At 27.8% G+C, this 15,411-nt stretch overlaps 1 long non-coding RNA gene across 1 annotated transcript; it reads right to left on the bottom strand.

Annotated features, from left to right (window-relative positions):
* Positions 1–217: 217 nt before the first annotated feature.
* On the bottom strand, positions 218–2,737 carry LOC145956981 (uncharacterized). Its single transcript, XR_014433425.1, has 2 exons — positions 1,538–2,737; positions 218–496 (listed from the first exon to the last, which is right to left on the bottom strand). It is a non-coding gene; the product is annotated as an uncharacterized LOC145956981 (long non-coding RNA).
* Between the last annotated feature and the right edge of the window lie 12,674 nt (positions 2,738–15,411).

Below are 15,411 nucleotides of genomic sequence, written 5' to 3'. Positions count from 1 at the left end.
AATCTGGATATATAGAACTTTTAATAAACACAGACAACTATAACATAATATATTTACAATCAATAAACATAGTAGACACATAACTCACGGCCGATAGAATCGACCTGCTCTGATACCACTAAATGTGACACCCTCTACCCCAACATAATTACTTAATAAGCATTAACTATATTTAAAAAGTATATTAGAGTGATATAAAATAATAAATATCATAAGGTAGAAGATGCACATTCGTAATTAACATTTATACCAAACTCAAGAAGTCATAATAAAACAAAGATTATAAATTAATCCCAGTAAAGGTGGCAGTGCCTCCTAGTTAGGAATCAATTTATAATTTTTTGTATCATACAAATATATTTAAATTTCAAAAGAAAGAAAATAAAACATTATTATCCCAGAAAGAAGCCTAGCTAAGCCCGATGTCACATCCTATCAGAGCATGCCCACTTAAGCCTCTAGACTTCATTACCAACATCCTCATGATTAAGATTACCTGCAACATAAATATAAACATATACAAGAATAACAAGAGGAGTGAGAAACTTCTCACTTAGTTGCAGGTATAGAAATAAAAGTTAAATAGCACACACACACGCAATATAATTCACATATATAATCAATCTCACATATATGCTTATGTATAATGATTTTCTTGACTTGACTCACTAATGTATGCATGTGGCGCCATACGGAAGTTTCAGAATTTATCACTGGTGACCCAAAGGTACACCTATCACTGGTGTTCATACACCTCGTTAGCATGTTACATCACTGGTGTCCCGAAGGCACACCTATCACTGGTGATCATACACCTTGTTAGCATCACTGGTATGCGGCCTCAGCGGCACACCTGGAATAATATATGCATATGATGCATGTCATACATTCATAGACTCAACATTTAGCATATTACACATATAAGATTCATATTTCATAATTATGATTTATTTTATTAATCCAACTTTAATAGTCCAATAGTCCAACAGTCCAATAGTCCAACGGTCCAATAGTCCAACGGTCCAATAGTTCAACAGTTCAACGGTCCATTCATGGATCGTAGGTCACAAGTCATGAGTACATATTTCATACAGTCATATCCTCATAGGTCCGCATAGGTCTCATATATACTTCATATACTCAAGTCATAATAAGATCTTCATAAGTTCGCATAGGTATTTTTATTCTAAAACTTATTCTTTTTTAACATCAATTACATATTTATTAATAATAATATATTAAGATCTTTTAAGTAAAGTAGGAAGCTTAAAAGGTAATATAAGATAATAAGGAGGCTCAGCCTTCCATTTAAATAACAGATTACAAATTTATAAATACTTAGGAGGCTTAGCCTTCCATTCAAATAATAGATTAATAGATTCTAATATGTAAATAAATAGGATATAAAACAAATCACATCAATAATACATATTCAAAGAAATAAATAGCAAGCAAGAGATTGGGAGCCAATCCAACAAACAAACTATTTAACAATTATTCCCACACCCCCAAGCAAGGTTTCCCACTCCCCCCTTACCTGGATAAGTAGGAGTTGGAACTAGCGCAATAACTCTCTAAAAACTTGGGCAGAATCTCCTCTTCTCTTTCCTTAAAAAGGAATCGGAATTAGGGCAGAATCTCTTCCTCTTTCTCTTTAAACACGGCACTGGAGCAGAACCTCCTTTTCTTTCTCCTTCTCTCTCTTACTTTCTCTCTCTATTTCTCCAGAATTTCCTTCTCTCTAGAATTCTAAATTTTCAAAACCTTAGGCCCCTATTTATAGAAATTTTGAAGTTACTATGCACTATGCACTATTCATTAAAATAATATTATAAGTTACTCTGCACTATTCATTAAAATATTAAAATTAATTAAAAAATTGAAACTTGCTTCCCTCGTGGTTTCCTTAGCAGCCATTTACTGTTCACATATACGTATACGTGAATAGTAAAATACGTATATGTAAATAGTAAAAATATGTATACATAAATAGTAAAATACGTATACGTAAATAGTAAAATACGTATACGTAAATAGTAAAATACGGGAATAAAATACTTATTCACATAATAAATAACTCTTTTCATTTGAATAAAATTTTGGGATATTACAATGAACACTTTGATTACCTTCAAGTTATTGTTCAATTTTAACAAATTTTTATATAAACATATAAAATGATATGATGTTATAATTCAATGGTTGAATTTACAAAATTCACATTTAATATAAAGTTATTAAACGATATAATACTTAATAAAAATTACATTGATATCATTTGAACCCCTCAAAAAAAAAAAAATATATATATATAATATTCAAGAAACAAAATAACAAGTAATAAAGTTTTGATCCGTATTTAACATTCTAAGTACTTATAAGAAAGGAGGAGGAAGGAGAGAATTAAACAACAATTGTAATAGTATTAAAAAAATAAACAAAAAGTGTTTATAAATAAAATTTAGTAGCATCAATGTATTATTTATAACTTTGTTTCAAAGAGTTCTGACAATAATGAATTGTTTTCCCGATAAGCCTAGTTTAAAATTAGCTTTTGATGGTATGGTTGCTCAAAATTGGAATTTGGCTTAATAAGAGAAGGGGCTACGTAAGTTTGATGCACACCCAATTGGATCTTGTGTGGAAATATGGCGACAAAGAAAGAAATTATAAAGAGTGTGCGTAGGGTAGTGCCCCAAAGGAATCCCGTGAATCGTATTTGGATCTTGTGACCACGCCCACGCGCAACCCATGTTGCCTTGGACCCACACTAACTATACTATACATTCCAAATAATTTTCCTTCAACGTCGTCCTATAATTTCACTCCATTATTATTTCATCAATTCTCAAATCATCTCTTTTCTAATTATATATTTATCATTCAATAGTAACAAGGAAAAAAATTGTTCTTCCATGTCGTGCCAAAAGTGGTTTTCCTCAATCCAATTTGGTTCAATTTATTTATTTATTTTTATAAAAAAACCAAAATCACGTACAATAAAGTCAATGTATTGATAACATGTTGTTTAAAACCAGAACTAATACTCTTTACGGCTTGTTTATAAGTACCATGTCCTTTATGTGATGATAATAAAGTATGGGAAACATACATAGAATATAACTAAGTCATCAAGACAACTGTTCAAAGAATGGTACTTTCCTTGTTCTTCAATTTTTGTCCCGAATAATTGTTCATGGCCATCGATTCAATGCAATAAGTTGCCCCAAAAACACTGTATGTATGTCAGATTTAGAGACAAGAAATTATTCATTAATATTGTACTAGACGTTATCCTTCTTAACAACGGCTATATATTTATATTTTATGTCCTGCAAATGTCTTTTGTTTCGAAACAATTATGTTCAATGCATTGTTGAATATTAAATATGGATAATTTTCTCAACAAAAGATCAAAACCTTGATTCCCTATGTCGTGTTTGTTTCACAATAGAAGGGACATTTGTTTTAATGCTTATTGAATTATTTACGGTGATTTGTTTCGTGGAATGACAATGATGTACTTAAGAAGGTATCTTTTCATAATTTGTTAAATCCACGTTTTGTTGATTTTCAACACTTTTTAGCTGATATTTCCAGATACTTCGATTCTCAAAGCTTGAATCAAGGACACTGTTTTCAGCAATCTTTAATATTTTTCTTACAAATCTTTGTAAAAAAAAATGCCAAGTAATAAAAAACAACTTCATAATTAACTGCCTAATTAAAATATAAAAATTAAAATCACGCAAGTGCTATATTTAAAAAATAATATCCACTTAAATCAGAAATTTAATATTACTTTTATTTTTATTTATTAGGCTTAATTAAGAATAATTATTTATTCTTTTATATAAGGTTTAAGTCATATTATAACATGTATTTATTATTTTTAAAGTAAAATATAGTTAATTAAAGTGTATTTTTTAATTTAATAAAATATATTAATTATAATACATTTTAATTGACTGAAAAAAAAGAAGACTAGTAGTTAAAAGAGTAAAATAATATAAGTCATATATAAGATATATGAATATTAATTAAAAAAGAGAAATAATATAGAATTATTTTTAAAAAAATAAAAAAAAATATAATTATTTATTATCAATCAAATTATATCTTATATAACTCCAAGCGTGTGGTTCAGCGGTAGGGATTGATTCACGCTTAAGCAAGGTCAGGGGTTCGAATCCTGCCTTGTGTATGCAGTCGCGTTAAATCTTGGGGCGTTAATTAAATTGTATTTTTTTTAATTTACTAAAATATATTAATTATAATACATTTTAATTGACTGAAAAAGAAGAAGATTAGTAGTTAAAAGAGTAAAATAATATAAGTCATATATTTCAATTAATTAAAAGATATATAAATATTAATTAAAAAAGAGAAATAATGTAGGATACTTTTTAAAAATATATATAATTAATTATTATCAATCAAATTATATCTTATATATAGAAACTAACGTAATGTAAGTTTAGTACATGTTTGGATTTATTCATTTATAAAAATATATTTTCAAGAGAACCAAGTTAAAACCAACATGCTTGTTATTTAACTACTATTAAATTATTTCGCTTTTATCAAAGTTTCGAATTATTAGTGGCACAAATATCTTAAAAGTGAAATTTGATTAGGAAGAGGAAAATAAAAAAATTACAAAAATTATAAAGGCTACACCCCATTCAAAAAACTAAGAATGTTAACTTTATTTTTTATTTTAAAATTATTGGTATTTTATTAATTCTCGTTAATTATTATTTTTACATATATCTCTATTTAATAATCATATCTTACTTCGCAACTAATCTGGTAATAAATATTAAATAAAGATATTTTAGATTAAATTTATTAATCTATAAATAATATTAAATATTTTTTAGTAAATGTGTATTAACAATTAACCTTACATATAAAAAAAGGATGCATGCTAACAGCAGGGATTGTGGAAAATGAAGAATTAAATATTTTTGAAAGGAAACAAAGTTGAACAGTCATCACAGTCAGATGAGAACATCGAATGTAATAGAAGTTTGGGATTAATGAGTGCTTGTATTTGCATTTTCGCACAATAATTCACAACTTTTTATTATTATTATTATTATTATTATTATTATTTTTTTTACACACCGTGTTGTCCTCCGAACATATTAAAATATACATAAAATACTCAATCTTTTATTCATAAATAAAATTAAGACATAAACATATTACTTTTTTTCTTCAAAATAACCAGTATTTAATAATATTATCTTTATGCTTTGAACTAAAATATAAAAAATAAAATAAACGAGTTAATAGTATATCTGTATAGCATTGATGGTGTAATTCTTTTACACTATTAAAAAATCATTAAAATTTTTTAGGAGTAACAAGTTTGTTAATTTTTATAATAGAATTTAATCAATTATGAATAGTTAATGCAAAATTTTACATCAACAACCAATTAAAAATTAGTTTTGATATGATTATTATTAAAATCAACAAATTTATAATCACTATTTTGAATTATCAGTAAAATAATTAAATTTACACATATTAAAAAAAATTTAATTATTTGTATTAAATCATTTTTTCTAAATTATTTTGTAGCGCAACCGAAAAATCATGTATTAAAGAAAAAATATTTTATAAAAAATATCATTAAATAAAATATAAATAATTAAATTTTGTTTATATTTAAGAACAAAAAGTATTTTTTTCTTATAATAGAAAATAGAAGGAGTAATACATTATACTTTCTTCAATCTTTATTTATCCTTCTAGACTATAATTTTTTTTTTAAAGAATTTTTGTACACCTTTTAAAAAATATTTAGTTCTAGCATGTTAAATTTATAATAATATCATTCAATATCTTAAAATATGTAGAATAAAAACAATTATAATCATGAAATAGAAACATTAATTGTCAAATAATGGTATACATTAACAAAAATAATTAATATCAATTAAAATGCGTACATCATAAAGTTTTTGAAACAAAAGTAAAAGTCTAAAACATTCATATATATATATATATATATATATATATATATATATATATATATATATATATATATTTCAAAGGGAGTATAAGATATTTTTAACTTAATCATACTATGTACTATAAGTAATTATGTTAATTAATTTTATTGAATTTATAAAATAAAGTTATAATGTACTGATTTTACTTTTCTTACTTATCATTAAATTTTCATGAAAGAAATGAAAAATTATTCTATATAAAAACTTATGCACAAATTAATTCCTATATATAAAATACAAATAACTATCTTGTACGAGAATATTTTTAAGAAATTTTTTAATGAGAAAGTTTTTATAAATTCTTTTACTTTTTATCTAATTTAATTTTTATTTATCATAATTATTTTTAAATTATGTTTTAATATTATAAAATAAATTATCAATAATATAAATATTATATATTCAAACATATTAATTACTTATATGCATAATTTATTTTAAATTTTAGTTATATATAATATATATTTAACTTATACATTACATATATTAAAATACTAGTATCAATAAAATTGATAAATGATAATCAGAGAATTTGGAATGTGAGAAAAATATATTATTTCTTGAATCCTTTTTTCATTATCCAAGAAAAAAAGATATAATCTCATAATCCTTAATAGAAAAAAAATGAAAAAATTAATATTTTAAAGAGATTCTAAAATACTTTAAAAATAGAACTATTATTTATTTTTAAACTGTGCCTTATAATAAGAATGAGTGGAAGCAATTTATAGTTACACAAGTGAGTTAAAAAAAGAATTAATCACTTATATACTGTCAGTGTAAATTTTTTTACACTGACAGTCAATCAGAGCCGTTAATAGTATTCTTTTTATTTTAATTTAATTAAATAAGTAAATGAAAAGACATTATTAACGGCTCTGATTAACTATCAATATAAAAAAAATTTATACTGACAATGTATAGGTGATTAATTTTTAAAATATATTTTTTATTCTCTTTAGATTAACTAATTACTTTGAAAGCTATACCTAACCTAACGCGAGTTCTGAATGATTAACTACAGAAAAAATTTGAGTCACAATTAATAGATGTGAAACTCCAAAAATATTTCATCCCCACTTCCAGATTGTGAAGAATAACGTATCATAGTTTGATTAAAGGTGATAGACAAGTTACACTAGGAAAGTACAGTTAATAGAGGACTTGTTTGATCCTGTCATGCAGTGTGCAGTATATTGATGGGTTCTAGTGTACTTTAATTCATTATTAAAATTAAGGACATATACTCAATTCACTGCTTCATTGCATGGGCGATTCACACTTTTCAAATGATTTTAAATTAATACATGTATATGAACTACAAAGACCATATGAAATCATAATGATGATACTACTTAGATTTTTTATATATAAATTTCCACATTAGACATTCCTAACATGCAGCAATATTAAGTTTAAAGTTTCAAATGACAAGAAACTAACTACAAATATTGAACATGAAAATAAGCACAAGCAAAATAAATACACCGAATAAAAAAAAAGAAATTAATTGATAATGAAAATTGTAGGTAATTGACTTTTGAAATTTTTTCACATATGCATTTCACGGATATTGTGCTCACACGAATTGCTCGCCAAAAGTTGAGAAGTAAAAATGGAAAACCCTCTCTAAAAAGAATGAAAAATAACAATGTTAATAAATAAAAAAAATGAAAGATAATCCAAAAGGACTTCCGAAAATCATTCTAAATGAATAAAATATTAAATTAAATAATTATTTTTAAAAAATTTTGTTATAAAATATTAATATTTTACTATTTCAGAAGGTGATTTGGATAGTGATTTCAAAGGATGTATCATTCCTCCTAATGAATATAATCCGTCAATGGTTAAAAAAGAGGGCTTATGAAATTTAAGATTATTTCCTTTTTTCTTTTGGATAAAAAATATTATAACGATGAGAATAAAAATAAATTTAAATTCTTACATATTTAACTCAATTTCTATGTATATGGAATATGAGACTAAAGGATAATATTGAGGAATCTTCAACTTTAACCAAGGACTATATAAATTTGTGGAAAGAGAATATTAAGGTCTAAGAGAGAAGGTACGTTATTTGCATTTATTATAGTATGAATTGTTTGAAATTGTATAGAATCAAAGACTTACTTAAGTATGTCTTATACAGATATCCCTTTTTCTCCTCGAATAGATAAATCTGAGAACTAATCATCTTAGAAAGAATGAAGATTGTTCGAACAGAGACTCAAAGTGATAAGATTACCGATGTACCATCGTGTAAATACACTACGAAATTGACTCTCATAATTTAAAAGAAAGAAAGTTAAAGTTCAAAAAAAAAAATTCTTGATTTAAAGTTCAAATTATGATAAAACATCTTATTTGAATATAACTTGTTAATGAATATAACTTATCAATAGTTAAAAATGATGACTTATAAAATCAAGACTATTTCCTTTTTGGGATAAAAAATATTATAACGATGACAATGAGTATAAACTTAAATTCTCATGCATTTAACTTGACCAACATTATCTCGACCCTTAACTACCAAAGCGTTGTAAATATTAGGCATCTTCCCTGGGGGAAAGGCTACATCTAGTACCAGACCAATTATTTGGGCGATACGTCCCAGATTTTTTTTTTCAAGCGCAGAAACCTCAGGACCAGAAGTAGTAGGATTTATTCGCATATAAAAATATATCCATTTTTTTCCGAAAAAAAAATTGAAATAAAAAAAAAAATGTTCGATAACCAAGCAAGTTGATCATTGAAAGATTGTAGATGTGACTGATAGGTTCCTAAAAGATTACTTTTTTTAGCATTTAAGTTCCTAAATTTTAACTTCGTTATCCAAGTTAGTCGTTTCGTTATAATCAATTACTAATTTTGTTAATCTCATGATCAATCAACAATTAATTGTCACGTTGACACATATTTCCTCCCACAGTTGGTTGTTCTTTGTCCTAATCACTTAATATAGACCATAATGCCAGGTTTTAGTATTTTCAATAAGCAACTGACACTTTGTCATATTTGAATATTTTGGCTACGGGTGCTCTATTTAAAACGCAAGGTTTTAGTACTTTCTTACTACTACTAAAGGAGTTTTACAATTCATTAAGAGTTACATAAACACCTATATTTGATTGACGCATCCTTATTTAGAATCTTTCAAAGCGACCACTGTTAAGTCTCAAATTTACCTCCTTTTTTATGAGACTTATTGAACAAATTCCACGCACCCTTTGAACTATTGTAATATAATTGTTCTCATTTTGATTTCTTTTGTATATGCAGGTATTCAAGTAGAGAATTGAGGATAACAAGGCTAAAGGAGTGGAAATCAAAAGAATTAAGGAGCAGAGCAGGCAACCGCGCCAGGCGCCGTATTAATCTCGCCGGGCGGGCATAAAATAGAGTACTCTCAGCCTTTGGGAACCTCGCGCCGGGCGCAATTTAGAATTGCGCCGGGCGCAATTCAAGGTCGAGAGCACATTGAGCATCAGGGGAAGCCCGCGCCGGGCGCGAAGTGTAACGCGCCGGGCGCAATAACCCTAATTTGTTTCCTCAGGCTGCATAAAAGGAAAATTTCGAGGGTTTTCTCCCTCATTCTCACATTGGGCGCCTCCAGGAGCTGCGGAAGGGATTCCCAGGGCTTGGGATCGTCCGTGTGCGGATCTTTCCTTCGGTTCTTCACTTCCTCTTCCATCTCTATTTTGTATTTGCCCTCTTTGTTGAGTGGTTTCACCCATTTTGTGGGGTTAGATGTAACCAACGAATACTATTGTAATCCTTCTGGTTTTTATGATATATATACATGTTGTTTCATTCATTGTTGTTTATGTTTCTATTCTTAATGCTTGCTTTGGATTGATCACCATTTGCATGATTTAAGGTTCCATGGGTATTGGAAAATAACCTTTGAAACTAGTTCTGAAACATATGCCTAGTGGTGATTGTATCTAGGGATAGAGCTTGACCCATTAGTAGTCTTAAACCCTAGCCCGTAATGCGGGTGTAGATATTGGGTACTCAAGGGATTGATATTCAATATCCGCATCTAGGCTCTTTTTCTAAGGGATTAGGTTTGAGTAACTCTTGGGTTGACTAAGCAATGAATTTAACAAGAGATTAAGGACTCATTAGTGTAACGTTTGGTGAAATCTGACCCCACAACCTCACAAAACCATTACCATTTCTACCCTTTTCCACTCACAAACCATTATTTATTTATAGCTTTCATTCCAGTAGTCATGCTCTTCGATTCATATACATGACGAACTACAATTTGGAATCATTCTTTAGTCACGAATAGTCATTAAATGCTTATTTTACCTTCTAATCCCTGTGGATACGATATTTTTTTTACTACTTGAACGGCCGGTATACTTGCCGTGTTTGAGACCGTTGATGGAATTAAACTAAATTTCAATTATAACAAAAGTACTTCAACGGAAATCTCAACAACCACTCATTTTAGTAAGCCTCAAATTCAATAGTTTGTGATTTATAATCCTAAATTCCCAAAACAGTCAAAGAAATTAAAGATGATTAAGACAAAAAAATATAACTACAGGTAACCTTACGAAACCTAACAACAATCTTCTATTTTCATCAGAACATTCATGACTAAAATATTTAAATACGACAAAGCATTAGTTACTTTTTGGAAAGGTTCAAAACCTTGGATTATAATCCATATTAGGTGATTAGGCGAGAGAATTGTCAACTAGAAGAGAAAATAGGTATCAACCTGACACTTAACCATTAACCGTTCAAGAAACTAAAAGAGTTAATAATTGAATATAACGGAAGGATTAATTTGTATAACAAAATTAAAATTTAGAGATTCAAGCATAAAAAAAATTAAAAAACCTATCAACAATTTTTACCTTCTTTTAGGAATAAAATTAGATTACATATACTAGGTCAAAAAAGTTATGAATACTATATAGTAATATAATATAAAATGTCAATAAAAGAAAAACATAATATAAAATGGAGAACATAAAATTGACACATTAATAACTACAATAATGAACATGAGTTTATACACTACAACAAAATTTATTTTTACCGACAATTATTTAACGGTAATAAATTAATTACCTTTATTTTATTATTTAATATAAGTATTAGTGACTAATATATAATGATCACTAAAAATGTATTTATATCACACCAAAATTTACTATTAGCGACAATTATTTATTAAGAAAAACTTTAGTCCCACATCGACTAGAAATAAGATAATTAAAGAGTATATAAATGGATAATAACTCTCCCCTTATAAGTTTGTTATGTAGGGTTGAATTAGACCTATAACTTACTATTCTAAGTTGGTATGAGATTGCTCACTATTATCAAACTCAATACTCCTTAAATTTAAGGAGACCAACTATTGATAAGGTAATTAAAAATAAAAAAATTAAAAAGAATATATAAGTAGAAGACAACTCTCATCTTATAAGTCACACATTGACTAGAGATAAAGTAATTAAAGAGTATTTGTACTCATCTTACAAGTCCCACATCGACTAAAAAGTAAAAAATGTCACAAAAAGTTATACACTTTTTTTCCGACCATTATAAGGGTTTTTATCAGCAATTATTCGTACTCATTTTACAAGTCTCACATCGATTAGAAAGTAAAAAATGTCACAAAAAGTTATACACTTTTTTCTGACCATTATAAGAGTTTTTACTAGCATTTAGAATAATTATCGCTAAATATTTTAGCAACACTGCATACAATGACTAATGTGAAAATGCTGGTAAAAGATTTTGTAGCAATTTTTATTGCCACCAAAAGAATACCACTAAAAATCTATTTTTTTGTAGTGATATACACACAATTGTTTTCATTAATTATAAATTTTTTGAGTGATGTCCATAAACAAAGCCATAAGATGTCATAACCAAGAAGAAATATAAATATGTTAGTTTTATAGCTTGCATTTTGAATTTTATATATTATATTATAATAAATAATAAAATTATTATTATAATTATAGATGATAGTAATCTAAATTTTATGTGTTAGTTTCAGATGTGATTTTTTAACTTTTAATAAATTTTAATTTATAACATAGTATGTCAGAAGAAAAATATTATTATTTATCCTCCAAAGATAATAGATACATACCTAGCCACACATAAAATTGGAAAAGTACCTGGCAGCTGGAAATTCTACCTAAAGTGAAGATATTCACGTAAAATCTCCCTAATAGTATTTCTCCGTCAGAGAGTTAAATTATGGAAATTGGGGTAGCTATCATGGGTTGCCTTACTAAGGTGATATACTCAAAATGCAAATCAGTTTCTCATTTTCATTCCACAAGATAGCAACATGGTTTTTGTCCCCTATAGGATCTATTCATATATAGTAATATCATAGAGTGATTATGACTCAGGCTAAACAACATTAACAATCAAACAATTCTTATGACGTAATTCAATTATTTAATTATCTTGTTTATAAATTGATTCTTCCCATTTTTATTATTTACTTTGCTTTAGCATTAGGGACATTTTCTACCCACCTTAATGTTGTACTATCCATGCTATATTATTTTTTATGGTAACCACAGCAAATAGAGTATTATTTTTCATGTGAACTACGATCTCTCTCTAATAAACCAGAACTGATTCTACCAGAATCGAGATTCTTTTCTCTTGATAGAAAGACAACTATTTTTTTTTTCCTTTTCAATTTCAAAACCACCAAAGCAAAAATAATAAATCATATAACATTTTGCGGAGACGAGTTGGAAGTATCCTATAGTATCTGTAATTTCAACTAAAAAGGGGGGCCTTGTTAATAGACTGTCAGCTCCTCTTCATAGAAACATCAAGATCAATGCATCATATCATTCAACAACAATATTCTCACCAATAAAATACGCTTCCCTATTTGAATGATGAAACCTCACTAGTAACATTATTCTCATATATTTTATTCATAATTGTAACCTTTTAAATACATAATTGAAAATTGATACAAATTCTGCTCATAAACATAAAATTAAATGACAAATATAAATACTCATAAAAGTGTAACAGCACTTATAATTCCTATAATTAAAAAATCATAACCGTAGAAATTCTAATAATGCTCCATTAATATGAAATAAACTCAAATAATAGATGCTGATTCAGATTCTCAACACTCCTCCTTGAATCAGTAGCTATTAACTCGAAGTTTCCCTCTCAAGTTCTCAAACTTTCCTTTTGGAAGTGCCTTTGTGAAGATGTCTGCCAATTGATCTTCTGTTATTCAATCTAACTCTTCCTGTCTTTGAATACCATTTATTGGAATTTGTCATATCAAATACATCTTGCTTAAAAGTGTGACCAAATCTTTCATGCCAAACATTACTCTTATCAATTTTAGCAATAAAATCATGATCTTCAATCAAATCAAATTTCAAATAAAAACTGTTTTTGGTCATCTCAATCTTTGCAATCTCTAAACCATGTTCATCCATGATAAAACAATAATTCTCTTTAAAAGAGACTCCATAACCATTCCTTAGCATTTGTGGAACACTAAGAACATTTTGATCCAATTTTGGAATGTAGAGAACATCTTTAACAATTATCATACATTTCTTGGTTGCAATAGAAATTGTACCTTTTCCATAGGCTTGTACAATTTCACCATTTCCCATCTTGACTTTTGGCTTAATTGATTTGTCAATGAAGGTAAAAAATGATAAATATTTAGTCATGTGACTAGTGCAACCACTGTCAATGAGCCAAGTATTCAATTCATGTGAATTGAATTCTTGAGATGCCATAAATAAATACTCATCTTCATCATCATTTTTTTCTTCAACCACATTTGCCTGTTTTTCTAGTTGTTGTTCAGGCTGATTCTTCTTTAATCTGCAATACTTTTCACTGTGACCATTTTTATTGCAAAAATTACAGTGAAAAAGTGGTTTATCTTTAAACCAACAATCTTCTTTAGAATGGTTGGTTCTTTGACAATGAAAACAAGGCAAAAAATTTCCTTTTCTCGAAGAACCTTCATCTTTTCCTTTGTTCTTATTGAAAGTTCGTGACTTTCCAAAATTCCTTCCATTGTGCTTTGCTCGAAAGGCACCTTCAACAGCTTCATCACTTCTAATGGAGACTCTTTGCTCTTGTGCGTGAAGTTTGCTGGTCAATTCAGTAATTGTGAGAGTTTGCAAATCACAAGAGTCTTCAATTGCAGAAATCTTGGCTTCAAATCTTTCAGGCACCGAAACCATGATTTTCTCGACAACCTTTTGATCTATAAATGATGTTTCACCAAGAAGTCGCATTTGGTTCACAATATCCATTAATCTGCCAGAATAATCTTTGACAGATTCATTATCCTTCATCTTCATCAATTCAAATTCTCTCTTCAATGTGAGAAGTCTAACAGATTTGACTCTGCTACTGCCTTCAAATTCATCTTGAATCTTGTCCCACACCTGTTTAGGTGTTTCCAAATCCATGATTTTAGTAAAAATATGATCTGCAAGTCCTGCATGTAGACAAGTGATGACTTTATCTTTCTTCAACTTCTCCTCCTCATAAGCTTTGATTTGTGCAATGGTTGGATTTTCTCTCAATGGTGGTGGATCAGCTTCAGAAATTACAACATTCCATAAGCCTTGAGATCTTAAAACAAATTTCATCTTGACGGCCCAAATATGATAATTTTCACCATTAAACATTGGAATTGCAGGTGAATTGGTGGAAGTAGACATCCTTGCACCAAAAATTGTTTAAACAATAAATCACTCAATTTTGTGTTTGCACTCAACCTCAATGTGTTTAGCGCTCAATAAACTTTTCCTCACAGCCCGTAAGAAGCAAGCTCTGATACCACTTGTTGGAATTCAAGAAGAATTAGAAGGCTTAAACTCATATATTTTATTCATACTTGTAACCTTTTAAATACATAATTGAAAGTTGATACAAATTCTGCTCATAAACATAAAATTAAATAACAAATATAAATACTCATAAAAGTGTAACAGCACCTATAATTCCTATAATTAAAAAATCATAAACGTAAGAATTCTAATAATGCTCCATTAATATGAAATAAACTCAAATAATAGATGCTGATTCAGATTCTCAACAATTTTCTTTTTCTTTTTTCATACTACATATATTTTTTTACCGAAAATTATCTTTTTCTGAGGCAAATAGAATTACTCTTTTCTAATAATTTAACACAACTGTATATCGAAAACTAAAACTTGAGATTACTGATTAAATTATAGAACAATATTGTATTAATTGATTTATGCACAGGTTGTAATTAGTAACATTAACATATTATAAAGCATATTAACTGAGTCAGTATTTGAAAATAAGAGAAAAGGAAGGCACAAGGAGGTAGAGGTTGTAGGACACG

This window comes from Cajanus cajan, chromosome 4 (genome assembly GCF_000230855.2).
Source record: "Cajanus cajan strain Asha chromosome 4, NIPB_CcT2T_4, whole genome shotgun sequence".
In the NCBI taxonomy this organism is placed as follows: Eukaryota; Viridiplantae; Streptophyta; class Magnoliopsida; order Fabales; family Fabaceae; genus Cajanus; species Cajanus cajan.
The sequence above is the reverse complement of the archived record's forward strand: the minus strand, read 5'-3'. Positions and strand labels throughout refer to the sequence as shown.